The sequence below is a fragment of the Balaenoptera physalus genome (assembly GCF_965194825.1).
Source record: "Balaenoptera physalus genome assembly, chromosome: 2".
NCBI classification, from domain to species: Eukaryota; Metazoa; Chordata; class Mammalia; order Artiodactyla; family Balaenopteridae; genus Balaenoptera; species Balaenoptera physalus.
The window spans coordinates 138,174,889-138,193,208 of NC_138883.1; the positions used below are offsets into that span (position 1 = coordinate 138,174,889).

Here is an 18,320-nt window from a genome sequence, read left to right on the forward strand (position 1 = left end):
TTTTCCTTATAAATATTATACCATTTCTATTGCCATTCTCCTTACTTGGGAAAATGGATACTTCTTACTTTTGGCTCTTATCTTCTCAGATTTCCTTTTATAACATATTTGTCATGGAGTATTTTTCTAAACTCAGTGCTTGCTGTGAGACCCAAGTTACTCTGAAATCACAGGAACTGACATTGGATGCCAGTGCTTGAAGTCAGGTGAAACCACAGTAAACAGTGAACAAAGAATGTCAGAATGTTTTAGAAGAGTACAAAAGAAGCTAGTGTAGTTGTCTGATCTTTACTGACTAATTTTCTTAAATTATTTTTAAAAAAATTAAAAAATAATCAGGGAGTGTGCCTCTTATGTGCCAGATGTTATACTATGTGTCTTACATACATTTATTTCGTTTTTGAAACCAACCTGTGAAGCAGGAATTATTAACCCGTTTTAAGGGGAGGAAACACCCTCAAAAGTGATTTGACAGTGGTCACATAGTTGTTAAATTTTGGTGCTAAAATTTGAACTCAGATTATTCTGGCTCCAAAGGGCATGCTTTTCACATCATTGATGCTGTTACCTGAAAAGAGTACATTTTAAAACAAATCAGGTTTACTGAGTTATTGTTTATATGATAAAATGCACCCATTTTAAGTATATGGAGTTTGATGAGTTTTGACAAATGTACCCATGCATGTAACTTAACAACACAATCAAGGTATAGAATGTTTCCGTCACTCCAGAAAGTTCCCTTGTGCTGTTTTCCAGACAGTTCTGCCTTCATCCCTCACCCTGCTGCCTACCTTGCCATAGGTAACCACTACTCTGCTCTCTGTCACTAGAGTTTTGTCTGCAAACTATGGCCCTCAGGCCAATCTGGCCTACTGCCTTTTTTTTTTGCTTTATAACAGAGTGAATCAGCTGTACATATACATATATCCCCATATTTCTTCCCTCTTGCATCTCCCTCCCTTCCACCCTCCCTATCCCACCCCTCTAGGTGGTCACAAAGCACTGAGCTGATCTCTCTGTGCTATGTGACTGCTTCCCACTAGCTATCTGTTTTACATTTGGTCGTATATATATGTCCATGCCACCCTCTCACTTCGTCCCAGCTTACCCTTCCCCCTCCCTGTGTCCTCAAGTCCATTCTCCATGTCTGTGTCTTTATTCCTGTCGTGCCCCTAGGTTCTTCAGAACCATTTTTTTTTAAGATTCTATATATATGTGTTAGCATACGGTATTTGTTTTTCTCTTTCTGACTTACTTCACTCTGTATGACAGGCTTCTAGGTCCATCCACCTCACTACAAATAACTCAATTTCGTTTCTTTTTATGGCTGAGTAATATTCCATTGTATATATGTGCCATATCTTCTTTATCCATTCATATGTCGATGGACATTTAGGTTGCTTCCATGTCCTGGCTATTGTAAATAGAGCTGCAGTGAACATGTTTTTTTTAATAAATACAGTTTTATTGGGACACAGCAGTGCTCCTTTATTTACATATTGTCTGTGACTGCTTTGGTGCTACACTGACAGAACAGTTACAAGACACCCTGTGGTCCACAAAGCAGAAAGTATTTACTACCTCACTTTTTAGAGAAAAAGTTTGCTAATCCTTGTTCTACATAACCAAATATAATGATAACATCTAAAAAAATGAACAATTCTATAGAATTATTCAGTGCATATTCAACTTTCCCTATTTGTCCTCCAAATATCTTTTTATAGTTGATTAAAATTTTAAAAAAAAAAATAAGGATAATATTCCATTGTGTGTGTATTGGGCACTTGGGTTATTTCCATTTCTTCGCTTTGGTAAATAGTGCTGCTATGAACATTGGGGTGCATGTATCTTTTTGAATTGGAGTTTTAAACTTTTTGAATTAGAGTTGTTTGCTTTCTTATTATTGCCCCATCTGAGAGTGCGAAGACTTGCCCCTGTATTTTCTCCTAGAATTTTTATAATTCAGAATTTTCTTTTTCGTTTTGTTTTTTTTTAGTTCTTTTCTAATTTGTATTTCTTTTGTTTTTCTTCTCTGATTGCCATGGCTAGGACTTCCAAACCTATGTTGAATAATAGTGGCGAGAGTGGACATCCTTGTCTTGTTCCTGATCTTAGAGGAAATGCCTTCAGTTTTTCACCATTGAGAATGATGTTTGTTGTGGGTTTATCATATATGGCCTTTATTATGTTGAGGTAGGTTCCCTCTGTGCCCACTTTCTGGAGAGTTTTTATCATACATGGGTGTTGAATTTTGTCAAAAGCTTTTTCTGCATCTATTGAGATGATCATATGGTTTTTATTCTTCTATTTGTTAATATGGTGTATCACATGGATTGATTTGCGTATATTGAAGAATCCTTGCATCCCTGGGATAAATCCCACTTGATCATGGTGTATGATCCTTTTAATGTGTTGTTGGATTCTGTTTGCTAGTATTTTGTTGAGGATTTTTGCATCTATATTCATCAGTGATACTGGTCTGTAATTTTCTTTTTTCATAGTACCTTTGTCTGGTGTTGGTATCAGGGTGATGGTGGCGTCATAGCATGAGTTTGGGAATGTTCCTTCTTCTGCAATTTTTTGGAAGAGTTTGAGAAGGATGGGTGTTAGCTCTTCTCTAAATATTTGATAGAATTCACCTGTGAAGCCATCTGGTCCTGGACTTTTGTTTGTTGGAAGATTTTTAATCACAGTATCAATTTCAGTGATTGTGATTGGTCTGTTCATACTTTATATTTCTTCCTGGTTCAGTCTTGGAAGGTTATACCTTTCTAAGAATTTGTCCATTTCTTCCAGGTTGTGCATTTTATTGGCATAGAGTTGCTTGTAGTAGGCTCTTAGGATGTTTTGTATTTCTGCGGTGTCTGTTGTAACTTCTTCCCTTTCATTTCTGATTTTATTGATTTGAGTCCTCTCCCTCTTTTTCTTGATGAGTCTGGCTAATGGTTTATCCATTTTGTTTATCTTCTCAAAGAACCAGCTTTTAGTTTTATTGATCTTTGCTATTGTTTTCTTGGTTTCTATTTCATTTATTTCTGCTCTGATCTTTATGATTTCTTTCCTTCTGCTAACTTTGGGTTTTGTTCTTCTTTCTCTAGTTCCTTTAGGTGTAAGTTTAGGTTGTTTATTTGAGATTTTTCTTGTTTCTTGAGGTAGGCTTGTACAGCTATAAACTTCTCTCTGAGAACTGCTTTTGCTGCATCCCATAGGTTTTGGATCGTCGTGTTTTCATTGTCATTTGTCTCTAGGTATTTTTTGATTTCCCCTTTGATTTCTTCAGTGATCTCTTGGTTATTTAGTAACGTATTGTTCAGCCTGCATGTGTTTGCGTTTTTTACGTTTTTTTCCCTGTAATTCATTTTTGATCTCATAGCATTGTGGTCAGAAAAGATGCTTGATATGATTTCAGTTTTCTTAAATTTACTGAGGCTTGATTTGTGACCCAAGATGTGATCTATCCTGGAGAATGTTCCGTGCACACTTGAGAAGAAAGTGTATTCTGCTGTTTTTGGATGGAATGTCCTATAAATATCAATTAAATCTATCTGGTCTATTGTGTCATTTAAAGCTTCTGTTTCCTTATTTATTTTCATTTTGGATGGTCTGTCCATTGGTGTAAGTGAGGTGTTAAAGTCCCCCACTATTATTGTGTTACTGTCGATTTCCTCTTTTAGAGCTGTTAGCAGTTGCCTTATGTATTGAGGTGCTTCTATGTTGGGTGCATATATGTTTATAATTGTTATATCTTCTTCTTGGATTGATCCCTTGATCATTATGTAGTGTCCTTCTTTGTCTCTTGTAACATTCTTTATTTTAAAGTCTATTTTATCTGATATGAGTAGTGCTACCCCAGCTTTCTTTTGATTTCCATTTGCATGGAATATCTTTTTCCATCCCCTCACTTTCAGTCTGTATGTGTCCCTAGGTCTGAAGTGGGTCTTTTATAGACAGCATAAAGATGGGTCTTGTTTTTGTATCCATTCAGTGAGCCTGTGTCTTTTGCTTTGAGCATTTAATCCATTCACATTTAAGGGTAATTATCGATATGTATGTTCCTGTTACCATTTTCTTAATTGTTATGGGTTTGTTTTTGTAGGTCCTTTTCTTCTCTTGTGTTTCCCACTTAGAGAAGTTCCTTTAGCATTTGTTGTAGAGCTGGTTTGGTGGTGCTGAATTCTCTTAGCTTTTGCTTGTCTGTAAAGCTTTTGATTTCTCCATCGAATCTGAATGAGATCCTTGCCAGGCAGAGTAATCTTGATTGTAGGTTCTTCCCTTTTATCACTTTAAATATATCATGCCACTCCCTTCTGGCTTGTAGAGTTTCTGCTGAGAAATCAGCTGTTAACCTTATGGGAGTTCCCTTGTATGTAATTTGTCATTTTTCCCTTGTTGCTTTCAATAATTTTTCTTTGTCTTTAATTTTTGTCAGTTTGATTACTGTGTGTCTCGGCGTGTTTCTCCATGTGTTTATCCTGCCTGGGACTCTCTGCTCTTCCTGGTGTTGGGTGGCTATTTCCTTTCCCATGTTAGGGAAGTTTTCACCTATAATCTCTTCAAATATTTTCTTGGGTCCTTTCTCTCTCTCCTCGTTCTAGGACCCCTATAATACGAATGTTGTTGCATTTAATGTTGTCCCAGAGGTCTCTTAGGCTGTCTTCATTTCTTTTCATTCTTTTTTCTTTATTCAGTTCTGCAGCAGTGAATTCCACCATTCTGTCATTCTTCTGCCTCAGTTATTGTTATTGATTCCTTCTAGTGTATTTTTCATTTCAGTTATTGTATTGTTCATCTCTGTTTGTTTGTTCTTTAATTCTTGTAGGTGTTTGTTCTTTAATTCTTCTAGGTCTTTGTTAAACATTTCTTGCATCTTTTTGATCTTTGCCTCCATTCTTTTTCTGAGGTCCTGTGTCACCTTTAGTATCATTATTCTGAATTCTTTTTCTGGAATTTTGCCTATCTCCGTTTCATTTAGTTGTTTTTCTGGGGTTTTATCTTGTTCCTTCATCTGGTACATAGCTGTCTGCTTTTTCATCTTGTCTGTCTTTTTGTGAATGTGGTTTTTGTTCCACAGGCTGCAGGATTGTAGTTCTTCTTGCTTCTGCTGTCTGCCCTCTGCTGTAATTCAGAATTTTATATTTAGGTATATGAATCACTTTGAGTTATTTTTTCTAATGGTGCAAAATGTAGATTGAGATTTATTTTTTTGCATATGGGTGTTTAGTTGTTCCAGCAGTGTTTTTTGAGAAGACATCTTTCTCCATTGAATTACCTTTGTACCTTTGCTGAAAGCCAGTTGATTATATATATGTGGGTCTGTTTCTGGATTCTGTATTCTGTTCCATTGATCTGTGTCTTTCATTTTTCCATTACCACACTGTTGATTACTGTAGCTTTATACTAAGTCTTGAAATCAGGTAGTATGAGTTCTCTAATTGTGTTATTTTTCAGAATTGTTTTTGAATGTTATAGTTGCTTTGCCTTTCCAAGGACATTTTATTTATTTATTTTTATTTTCATTATGTATGTATGTATGTATGTATGTATTTATTTATATCTATTTTTTTGGCTGCATTGCGTGGCTTGTGGGATCCTAGTTCCCCGACCAGGGGTTGAACCCAGGCTCTCAGCAGTGAAAGCACAGAGTCCTAACCACTGGACCACCAGGGCATTCCCTCAGGTACATTTTGGAATCAGCTTGTTGATATATATAAAAAATCCTGCTGAGATTTTTGATTGGCATTGTATTGAATCTGTAAATCACTTAGGGGAGAATTGACAGCTTAATAATACTGAGCCATGAACATGATATATCTATTTACTTAGACCTTTTCTGACGTTTTTATTAGTTTTTTGTAGTTTTAATAATTGGCTCTTGCACATATTTTGTAAGATTAATATGTATTTCATGCTTTCTGGTGCTGTTGTAAATGGTGCTTTTAAAATTTCAATTTCCAGTTGTCCATTGCTAGTATGTAGAAATAGGATTGAATTTTGTATGCCGACCTGGTGTCTTACAACCTTGCTAAACTCACTTAGGATCTTCTTCATAGACAGTAATGTCATTGGCAAATACAGGAAGTTTGATTTCTTCCTTTGTAGTCTGTATGCTTTTTATTTCTTTTTCTTGCCTTATTGAACTGGCTAGGACCCCCAGTATGATGTTGAACAGGAATTTTGAAAGTGGACATCTTTTCCTGATGTTAGGGGGAAAACATTTGTGTTTCACCATTAACATGTTCTTTAAAGTTTGTTTGTTTTTGTAGTAGTAAAGATGTCCTTTATCAAGCTGAGAAAGTTCTGTTTCTAGTTTGCTGAGAGTTTTTATCATGAATGGATACTGAATGTTGTCACAGGCTTCTGCATGTATTGAGATGATCGTATGTTGTTTTTCTTTACTTTGTAGATATGGTGAATTGCACTGATTTTTGAATGTTGAACTAGCCTTGTATTCCTTCGATAATCCTCAGTTGGTCATGATGTGTTTTTTTAAAAATCTCTTTATTATTTATTTATTTATTTATTTTGGCTGCGCCAGGTCTTAGTTGTGGCATGTGGGCTTCTTAGTTGTGGCATGCATGTGGGATCTAGTTGCCCAGCCAAGGATCGAACCCAGACCCCCTGCACTGGGAGTGCAGGGTCTTACCCACTGGACCACCAGGGAAGTCCCCGTCATGATGTATTTTTATATCTTGTTGGATTCAATTTGCTACTGAATCTTTTTTATTTCTTCTATTTGTCTGTGTTCATTTAAAAAAGATTCTTGGTCATATGTATAATACTCATATAATAGTTGTTAAAATCCGTGTTCATTAATTCCATTATTTCTTTCTATGGGCTGATTTTTTTTTTTCCCCCTGTCTTGGGTCACATCTTCTTGTAATTTCTTGTTAGATCCTAGAAATGGTGAATTTTAAGTTGTTGATTGCTGTTGATTGGTCTAAGATAGACCAACCCTAACTCTTGTCCTTTTACTCTAAGGCTTGTTTCACCCTATTACTAAGGCCTGAAGCCTCCGTCGTTTCCATTGAAGAATAAGATGTTCTCTGCTCTGGGTGGTCAGAATATGAATGTCTGCCAGCCCTGTGTGAGCTCTGGGGTAAGGTAGCATATAGTTCTTGGGTCATTCTTTGCCTGCCTTTGTAGATTTATTTACAATATGCACACATGGCTTATTATTCAATATTAGACTCAAGCAGGCCTCTGTGCTGATTTATGGAGATCCTTCTTCATGCAACTCCCTCCTTTCTAGTACTCTGCAGTTTTTAGGTTCCTGAGCCTTCTCATATTCTTTGACTTCTTAGCTTGAGAAAACCGCCATGCTTTGCTTGGGCTCCTCATTGCAGGTGGTCCAGCATGTGACTCCAGGCTGAGAAAGCTGGTGCACTTGTGGGGTTCACCTCATCTCTTCCCTTTGCTAGGGATTGCAGTCCTGTGCTGCTGGTTATCCAGTAGCTAAAAGATGTTGCCTCGTATATTTTGTCCATTTTTCTGGTTGTTGGGGGGTGGGGTGTGTGGCAGATGAGTCAAGATCCAGTTACTCCATCATGGTTGGAAACTGAAATCCCTTGGAAGAGTATACTTTATTGATGGTGCTCAAAGTCTCGTTATAGGATTCTTCAAGTCTTTCTGGGTGTAAATATCAAAGAAATGTTTGTTAAATGTCTACTGCCTGTAGCTAGCCCTTACTCTGTAGGTAATACAGAAAAAGTAGATATCTTCTAGTTGAAGAGGTATGTACATAGTACATACATGAGATTAATCAAAGATGTGAAATGCTCTAGTGATGAGCAGAAAGAGAAAGATCACTGTGGTCTGATATTTTCTTATAGAAATGCTTTCTTTTACATTTTTGTTTCTTAGCCTGTATTTATAATTCCCTTTCATGGCACAGGATGAAGTGGGTCAGTGGGTAGAGTATTGGCTCTTTCATATGCATTTGGTGACTTATTTGCTGTGTGGCTTTAAGTAAATTTTTTTGTCTCTGAAACTCAAGTTTTCTCATTTGTAAAATGGGCATGTGACATACCTTGTAGGGTTGTTTGTTATTCAACACATATTTGGGTGCTTTCTGTACGTCAGGCACTGTTCTAGGTGATGAGAGTTCAGTAACAAATAAAATGTAGTTGCTGCCATCAAAGGGCTGACATTTTAGCGAGAGAAGCAGAACACAAACAGGTAAAAAACAACTTTGGTGATGTCTGGTTGTGATAATTGTAGGAAGAATATGAAGATTATTAGCAAAAATTGGGGAGGTCAAACAATACCTTTCTGAGGAGGTGAGATTTGAGAGAGACTTGAAGGAAGTGAAGAGAGCAAACCACCTGAAGGTCTCTGGATGTTCCAAGTGGAAGGAGCATCAAGGGCAAAGAGCTTGAGGTGGGATTATGAACAGGGAGGCTAAGGATGGGGCGAGAAAGGAGAATAATAGGAGATAATGTATGTGTACGTAGAGGCTTGGTCAAATAGGCTTTTAAGTAAGATGGGAAGCAGCTGAAGGATTTGAGCAAGGAATGACAAGAGCTGATTTAGGTTTTGAAAGTTTCACTCTGCGTGTAGGGAGCAGGAGGTGGAAACAGAGAGAGTAGTTAAGAGTTTTACACTAGTCCAGTCTAGAGAAGATGGTGGCTTGGGGTAGGGTGTGGCAGTGAAAGTCTGAGGAGGTTGGAATCTATGTTCCTGTGAAGATAGAACTGATAGGATTACACGGATTGGGAAAAGGTGTTGAGCAAAGAAGGCAATCAGGGATGATTCCTAGGTGTCATGGACAGCTGGGTGAATGGTGGTGTGGTTTCCTGAGTGGAAGAAGTGAAGTGGTTTTGCGGCGAGGAAGAAGTTGATTTCACTTCTGGACATGATAAGTTTGAGATCTGTGAGACTTTTAAGTGAAGATAGCAGTAAGCATTTGGATGTGCAGACCTGGAGTTGAGGACTGAAGGCTGGACTGGATTTACAAAGTAGAGAATTGTAGCTTGAGAAGGGAGGGTGGGGGTTATTGTGGGAATTAGTGATATCTAAAGCTCTTGGCACATAGTAGGGCAACATGGCGTGGCAGCTAGTAATAATAATGACAGTGGTAAAAAGCAACAACAACAACTGGGTATGACTAAGGGCTAGATATGAAAGAAGCAAGATGGTAGTGACCAGAAACAGCACCTTGTGTCAGTGTTAGTTAGGACTCCAAACCTGTTGAAAACTTTTCTCCTCTGAGCACGATAAAAGTAACATCGGTGAAATCTGTTGTACATTTTCAGTCTCTATATCAGTTATCTTTAAATGTGACTCAGGAGTGTCATTACGTGTAGTGTACACACCGTACACAGGATAGTTTGGGAGGAGGCTGTTGCAAAGTGTTAACTGTGGTTTCGTGTGAGGAGTGAGATGATGGTAGAGTGTCTTTTCATCTTCTAAATACTTTGCAATGTATATGTTTTTCTTTAATCTCTCTTTTTTTCTCTTTTAAATAAAGAGAGTTAATACCTTTGGAGCATCTACTCAGTTGGTGAGCCTCTGGGCTGATGAGTTTCATTTGTCTGTGGTTGCTAACACTACAGATGGGTCTTTGACTATGGTCTGTTGTCTTGAAAATTTGAGCCCTCGATCACAGGGGGGAATCGGGGGAAAGAGTATGGGTGGTTTTGATATGAGTCCACAGCAGCCCCCAGGAAAATTGTTAGCACATGTTCTCCCCAGCAGGCTGGTTGTGACGCCGCTTTGTTCAAAGGGGATGTTATGTTGCATTTGCGTTGTGGTGGGCAGAGCACTTCAGATAAATTGAATCGAGCATGACTTTTTTTTTTTTTTTCTAAATCTGAATTATAACTATCCACACTAAGATTTTTAGAAGTATTCCTTTTCCCAGGTGATAACTGCCAAAGGTGACAGGGACTTTTTGCAGATTTGACATTTTCTGTAATTTATGAGTCACTTCTGAAAACACACTTAGTATAATTTGAAATGGTGTCTGTCAGTTAATCCATCTACCTGGTGTTGCCAGTTGAGTTCTGCCCTGTTTAAAGTCATTGTGTTTCTGGAGTCGGAGAAGAGAGATCCATTGTGGCGTTACATGGGAATCATTTCTGTTACCTTTTATAATCTAGAAGAAAGTGGTGTTTTGCCTCTTGGATACCTTGTGCACAGAGAGGCTGGGCTCAGAATACAAAGGAACCCTGGATGTGGCCTTGGAGTTTGGGAGTTATTTAGGAGGACAACATGACAACGAGAGTTTGAGAAGTAGAGTTCTAATTGTTCATTTGGTCACATGAAACCTTGGGGTCTGGCTGAGGTGCTTTCTCTGTTTGAGGATTAAGGATGCATATGGGTCAGTGGACAGGAATGACCGAAGCTTTCGCCTGGGCCCTCCTGCTAAAAGGGTGCTGTATGCTTAGAGCATAGGACAGTGTGTATTTAAAGTACTTTTTCACTCTAGAGAGATCTTTTGCTCAAGATCAGGCCATTTTTCCCAAAAGGTGTTTTCTAAAAAGTGAAGTCACTAAAGGAAAGAAGAAACTTTTACTGGGTGCCTACCTGTGTATTGTGTGTTCATTTACATTTTCTCAATTCTTTACAATAATACTGTAAGTTTGGTATTATCCTTTTGGCTTTTTTGAGAGAAAAAAGGATGAGAAAAGTATGGTTCAGAGATTTTACTTTGCCTCTCTCAGGTTAATGGACTATAATTTTCATCCAGGACTCTGTGACTATAAACCTACTCTAGTTTTATTATATATGCCGTAAGTCACATTTTTTATTCACTCTGATATAATTATATCCAACATAGACAGCTTAAAATTCCAGCTTGTTCTTGTAAATCGAAATCATTGTGGTCTGCCTTTAAAGTTTTCCTAGAATTCCTAAAAACATGCTGGGCTTCCATGTTCGTGCCTTGAAAGTAGCAGAAACTTGCCGGAAGAATTGTATTTTACTTCAGATGCAGGGGCTTTGTGGATCAACATTAATAATTAACATTTATGTACTTTTTCACATCTTCAAAGTGTTTTACAAACAGTTAATTAGTTCATGTTTAACCTATATTGGAAGTTGAAAAACCAGTTTTTTAGGTTCATTTTAGCAGTACTGAAATGTTAAGGGCATAAGGAGTAAGTCTTCAGCAAGAAAAATGTAGGTAGGAACCGTGCAATATTAAACATCTCTACTCAGCGCCCTAGCTTTGTGCCCAGCTTAGCTCACAGCAGGCGTGTTTCTTGGGTGTACACATCTTGTGCTTAATGCAAGGGAATGGAATTATGTGGACTGAAAGACACGGGGTTCAAAGACTTGGATGATTCAGTGGACTGTATTGCAGCTTTCTTTTCTGTAGTTCCTTAAACTAAATGTGAATGGTCCTTAATTTCTGTGGGGTTTTGACAGACGGGAAGTGATTGGCACAGAGACTTTGGCAAGTGAACAGAGTCGTTATACATGCTAATTTCTGGGAAAAATATTTTCTTTTTCACTCCTGGCTTAGGAGATAATAACTCTGTAACTGAATACTTTGCTAGTTTCCTCACTTGTCACCTGACTCCATCTCCTCTCCCCCCAGTAAAATGGCTTTTACTTGGCAAGGTTGTGTAGCTGGAAAAAGATTTGGAAGGAGACAGTAGTCTCAGTTCAGCTGTGTTTCTGTCACCTAAGTAGGTGTGTGACCTTGCGCAGGTTACTGCTCTTCTTCTGCCCTTGAGTACTTTTGTTCTGTGAAATAATGTGTTAAACTCACCTTTCATTGGGTCCTTAGAGGGGTGGCTGGAGGAGGATATAAAATGGAACGGAGGATATTTTCACATCAGTGCAGATTCTTCAAAGTTGCAGTGACTTCTTCCTTCCTACTTTGGTTGGAATAATTAATTTATTTTCTTACTGTTATTGCCAGCCACATTGCTGTACTTCACACATCTTTTTTCCCCTAATACAGAGCAATAAATAGAACCCTTTGATAAATATTGTGTCTGGGTAATTTCCTAAGACAGGGCATGCAAGTTCCTTTTCATCATTACTTATAGCCCTGTCATTCAGAGGAACCTGTTCATGAATCTTTGCCTAGGTGACCTTGCCAGAGAAACCTTACTATGTGATGGCAGAAAGGAGGAGTCTGAGAGCTTGGCATGTATATTTAATAACATTCTTATTATGAATGGGAGTCTGTTCTTTTTATGGGGCCAGGTAGGAAATAGCCCTGAATTTTTTCCTCTATCAAATTGTGTTGTTTTTCATATCTTTCTCTTTTTTTCCACTGCCCTTTTCCTTCACTTCGTGAAAATCTGAAAACAAGTGAGATGAATTGGCTTTTGAACCTTTTTGTAACATTAAATACACCCAGGTTTAAGTTTTTCATTCTGTTTTACCAAGGTTTTTGGTAACTTGGAAGGAATGTTTTTTATACAGCTGAACCTTGAATAATAATACACTATGTGAACTTTGAATAATTGAGATTAACTTAGTTAAATGTTTAAAGCCACCGTTTTATTTTAGAGGATGTCTATAGGTAACATATTTACTTTTTTGAAAAAGACTTTGGGCCAAGTTTTATATAAATTAGACAAGATAGAAGTTTTGGAAACACGTAGTTGGTTATAGCAGTATCATGAGCTACAGAAATAAATGGATTTTTCTGAGATACTGTGCCAGCAACTAGGATAAATGATTGTTTTTCCTATTTAGGTTAGGTATCTTGGGTTATACTATTTTCAGTCACCTTTTTAATTTTTCCATGTTGTCTTTGCCCACTGCTTGTTTCCCCTCTCCCACTTAATTCAATAGGATTCATTTGTCACATTGCTCACTGACTAGGTAGGGACAAAGTAAACCCACATGTCTGTATTTCCTCCTAGATTATAAGGTCCTGGAGGACAGATTTTACCTGCTTTGTTCATTGCTGTATTCCCAGCATGTGGTATTGTGCATGGCACATAGCAGTTAGTTACTACTCAGGAAATATTTGGATTGGTTGATGAATGAATTTGTGATACAACTGTATATAAATAATATATGCATATGATTAATGTTAATAAAATCTATTTTTTGAGAATAAATGAACAGAATTTAATTTTTTTCTCCCAGCATCAATTGTAGTTTGATTTTGGTGAGTTAAATCATCCGTTTTTGGGGAAGAGAAGGCACCATGTTAAATGGAAGATTGGCCAGTGTTGACCAAGTCTGGCAGTAAAATTTGTTCAGCTCTTCCCTGGTTTTTGTGCTTGGGCAGTGTAGGTCTCTGTCTATTACTTTATATTTTAACCTGTTCAGCAGCTTCGTCACTGACATACTGGTGTGGCTCACATATGGCCGTAGGTGTGGCTTGCCTGCCTAATTTTTAAAAAAATGTAATTTTAAAACATATTCAAAATAGAACAGTAGAATTGATCCCTATATACCCATTACTCAGATTCTGGAGAATTAGTGAGATTTTGCTATTCTCTGCAACATCATTTTTAAAATAACAGTTGTATTGTGATATAATCCATATAGAATAAAATTTACCCCTGTCTCACTTTAATATTTTTATTATAGTTGTTTTGAAAGTTACTACCAGACTGTTATTTTCTTAATAGTGAATTTTAACTGGTATTTTTACTCCAGTGTTTAATACTGTAAACCATGAAATGTCTCTGTAAATCATGGCATGATGTGTTTCCAGGATATGGAACAGACAACTTTAACTCAAAGCAAATGAGTGCTGAGTAGCCTTTTTTTCCTTTCAATAGAATCATTACAGAAATAGGACCATAAACCTTCTATTAAGCACTTTTGTATGAAATCTGAGGTTTCTGTCAAATTAGACATGGAAAAGTAAACACAACTGCACAAGTTACTGATCTTTGCAGTTTTTGAGTTCGCTCTTATGTTAGGCTTATTTTTTTTTCTTCTTCTTTGGATGACTTTCTCTTAAATACTAGTACAAGAATGTTATGATTTATACAAAATTATTATTGGTTTCATGTCAGTAGTTTTTTCACCCCCCCCCCCCGCCGTAGAATTTAATGATTCTTTTTTCTTTTGAGAATTTATTTTTCTTCGTAAAATGTATTCCTGTTTATTTTGATTGTTGTGAAGGAAATACTTTTCAGGTAATTGAATGCCTTCATAAATTTAGTATTTCCTTAAGAATTCATTTGGTGATGTATGTAAAAATATTGTTGATTTTTCTCATGCTTCTTAATTCAATCATCATCTTAAAAGCTTTCATTTGAAGCCCCAAGAACAATTGATCCACTGTTTTTCATAGCCCGTATTTGTATACATTATGTTCTAAGCTCATGAATTCTCTGAAATACCACACTTTTTCCCTGCTCTGTGGTAAAGTACTGTTTGAGTTGCTTTGCCAAAAGTGCTGTGGCTGTCTAAAGATTACCACTTTAATAATTAGCTCTCTAGGATGTGTGCCTGTAAATGGAGAATTTTCTTTCCTGAATCTAAATAAAAGCAATGGTTTAACTGTGAGATATCTCAGGACCCAAATACTAAAGGAAATTCAGAGAAAAAAATTATATCTATTCTCTCCCTTCAGCCTTCATGCCTGTTGAAATCTACGGGGCCATGTTCCTTAATACAACAGCTGTCATTTATTGAGAGCCTCTGTTGAACTAGGTATCTTATGTTTAATCAGTTCTCACCTCTGCAAGGTGATTTTATGATTTTGCCAAAGAAGGAGATTGAGGTGCAAGGAGGTAATTAATTATTTGTATACTTAATCAGCAATCATTTAAGGCCACTACTAGGTGCCGGGGATCCAGGGCTGAACAAAAATAAGACATGGTCACTGCCCTTAAAGTGCTCATGATTTTGTTTCTTGATTAATGTGTGATAGCAACAATAATAATAGTAACAAGTGCAGTCATTTATTACTGCTTTCCATGTGCTAAGCTTACTTCTATATGTTCTGTACACCTTTATTTCATTTTAATCCCCACAACTCTTAAGAGGTGGGGTGTGTTATACATACTTCATGGTTAAGGAGACTGAGGCTCGGAGAGGCTAGATAACTTGCTCAGGGTCTCGCAGCATGTGGTGGAGTTGGGACTTGAATACGAGTCTCTGACTTTAGGACCCAAGCTCTTTATACATCAATAACATTTCTAGCAAGAGTTGAAACAAGTAATTATGTGAAAGGAACATGCACTGTGAGCTGTGATTTTGGCAGAACTTTGTGTAACTTTGACTTTGCCAGTAAATTTATTTTTATAGTTAATTTTCTGCTATATAATCTCCTATTCCAGAAGTCATCAGAGAGTTTTCATGATTCATGAGAGATATTTTTTGTTTTATTTTTATTAACAACAGTAATGTACAGTCCCTCCAGAAATTCAGCAATTAGACATAAACAAAAAGTACACATATGAATAAATGACACTACCTGGAAAATTTTTGTGGTACAACTGGTGTTTTTCTTTCCAGACTAAATTTGTAGAGGGAGTGTGTGTGTGCATTTATATATACCATATGTGATCATATTTTATATGCTGTTGAATATAAACAGGTTATAAAACAAATTTCATGACTATACATTTACACGATATCAAGTAACCTATGTAATCATTTTAATGGCTATATAGTATTTCGTTGTATGGATTTAGATTTATCCTTAGATCACTCATTACCTTTTCAAATTTAAAAAAAAATTTTATTTTTATATTTTGGGCATGCCACGCAACTTGCGGGATCTTAGTTCCCCGACCAGGTATTGAACCTGCGCCCTTGGCAGTGAAAGCCCGGAGCCCTAACTGCTGGACCTCCAGGGAATTCCCTCATTACCTGCTTTTTTTTTTTTTAAATTTATTTATTTTTGGCTGCGTTGGGTCTCCGTTGCTGCGCGCAGGCTTTCTCTAGTTGCGGCGAGTGGGGGCTACTCTTCATTGCGGTGTGCAGGCTTCTCATTGCGGTGGCTTCTCTTGTTGCAGAGCACGGGCTCTAGGCACGCGGGCTTCAGTAGTTGTGGTGCGTGGGCTTCGGTAGTTGTGGCTCGCGGGCTCTAGAGCGCAGGCTCAGTAGTTGTGGCTCACGGGCTTAGTTGCTCCGCGGCATGTGGGATCTTCCCAGACCAGGGCGCAAACCCGTGTCCCCTGCATTGGCAGGCAGATTCTTAACCACTACGCCACCAGGGAAGTCCCCCTCATTACCTTCTTATTTGAATAGTTAGGTGGTATTTCTTTTCTTTCCCTCCTTCTCTCCCTTTCTCCTGTTGTAAGCACTGCTTTGATGAACAGCCACGTACATAATCTTTGTATTCTTATTTTTCCTCACAGAAATGGAATTGCTAGGGCAAAGGCTGTATGTTTCAGCAGCTTTTAATAGATACTGTCGAGTTGTCTACAGAAAGCTTATATCATTTACACTCCCACTGGCAGAGTATGAATGCCTGTTTACCATTTATTTTTCCATAATCTTTTTTTTTTTTTTGGCCGCACCTCACGGCTTGTGCAATCTTAGTTTCTCAACTAGGGATTGAACCCAGGCCGCAGCAGTGAAAGCCCAGAATCCTAACCACTAGGCCACCAGGGAACTCCGTTTCCATAATCTTAAGAAAGTTTTTTAAAAATCCAGCATTTAAAAGGAAGTTTTAAATGCCATAGTAAAATTATTAGTAGAATTACTGCACTGCTGGCAACCAATTGTAAATAAAAGAACTCTGTATTTCTAAACGAATAGAAACTCATGAAGCATAGTCCCTGCTTTCTTAAGCACTGAGAGTTAATCTAAGATTGGTTCTTAATATTAAAAGGCACACAATGGAACTTTCAAGTAAAGAAAGTCACTGATAATCATGTTCTCTGGCTGCTCCTTAATTGCCAGTCCTAATTAACTCCAGCAATGAGATAAGGAAATGTTTGAGATAAAATTTATAGAGATGGTATGGAGTAAGGTACCCTTCTACACAAAGTGCTCTATGAGAGATGACCCGTGGCCATTCTGTTCCACATCCAAATGCATATAAGAAGCTTTAAAAATTAATATTACATCTAATTTAATTATAACATGCAGAATTTACATATGTTCCCCAAATCACAGTCATGTGTTGACATTATGGTTTAAATAACCAAGAAAATAATCAAATTAAACATTGGTCTATACTCTTGACTTACTAATCTGGCCAAACATTTTTCTGTGAGATGGATGAGTTAATTGGTCTTAACTATGATAGCAATGATTTTTAATTAGATAATGTTAAGATTTTCTGTACTATAGGTAGGAAGAATCAGTTGCATAGCAAGTTATAAGTCAGATAGGTGCATAAGCTGGTCTCCTGGTACTCTTGATACACCAAAGTGTCTGTGTTCTGTTGGGCATTCTTAGCAGTATTATCTCGCTGATCTTTAGCCTAGTTCTGGTTATAGAGAAGGATTTGCTGGTTAATTTAGTAGATAAATCCTCACTAGAAGTAGAAGAATTGATTTATGCTGGCTCTATAACAGTGTTGTCCCGGAACATGTAAATTGTTATTCAGTTGTGGGAGGACTTCTGTGATCCTCTTGGAAATACCCAGTTTTTTATGTAGCGTACCTGATTCTTGAACTGTTCAGATTTCATTGATGTGTCTGGGTGTTATTTTGGTTTGGTAGGAACCCTCTTAAGTGGAATTTTGAGGACATCTTCTCTGCCAACCTAAATTTTCTTTCTTCTTTTTTTTTTTTTTTAAAGATTTATTTATTGATTGATTGATTGCTATGCTGGGTCTTCGTTTCTGTGCTAGGGCTTTCTCTAGTTGCGGCAAGCGGGGGCCACTCTTCATCGCTGTGCGCGGGCCTCTCACTATCGTGGCCTCTCTCGTTGCGGAGCACAGGCTCCAGACGCGCAGGCTCAGTAGTTGTGGCTCATGGGCCTAGTTGCTCCGCGGCATGTGGGATCTTCCCAGACCAGGGCTCGAACCCGTGTCCCCTGCATTGGCAGGCAGATTCTCAACCACTGCGCCACCAGGGAAGCCCCAACCTAAATTTTCAAAGGGCCTCTGTTTTAGAAATCTTTTGGGATCAGGTGAGCTTTCTTCTTCTTCTTTCTTCTTTTCCTCTTCCTCCTTCTCTCCTCCTCCCCCTCCTCTTCCCCTCTTCCCCCTCCTCTTCTCCTCCTCCTCCTCCTCCCCCTCCTCCCCCTCCTCCCCCTTCTCCCCTTCTCCCCCTCCCCCTCCTCCCCCTCCTCCCCCTCCTCCCCCTCCTCCCCTCCTCCCTCTCTTCCCCCTCTTCCCCCTCCTCCTTCCTTCCTTCCTTCTTCCTTCTTCTTCTTTCTTCTCCTCCTCTCCCTCCTCCCCCTCCTCCCTTCCTCTCCCTCCTCCTCTCCTCCTTCCCTCCTCTCCCTCCCCTCCTTCTCCCCTCCTTCCCCTCCTCCTCCCCTCCTTC

General features: G+C 38.1%; 1 protein-coding gene and 1 long non-coding RNA gene across 14 annotated transcripts in view; one reads left to right on the forward strand and one right to left on the reverse strand.

Annotated features, from left to right (window-relative positions):
- The window catches only part of AKAP13 (A-kinase anchoring protein 13), a 342,407-nt gene that overhangs the window by 4,726 nt on the left and 319,361 nt on the right, over window positions 1-18,320 (forward strand). The gene's annotated exons all lie outside the window — the stretch shown is intronic.
- On the reverse strand, window positions 1,743-18,018 carry LOC309654688. Its single transcript, XR_014260414.1, has 2 exons — window positions 17,917-18,018; window positions 1,743-17,592 (listed from the first exon to the last, which is right to left on the reverse strand). It is a non-coding gene; the product is annotated as an uncharacterized lncRNA (long non-coding RNA).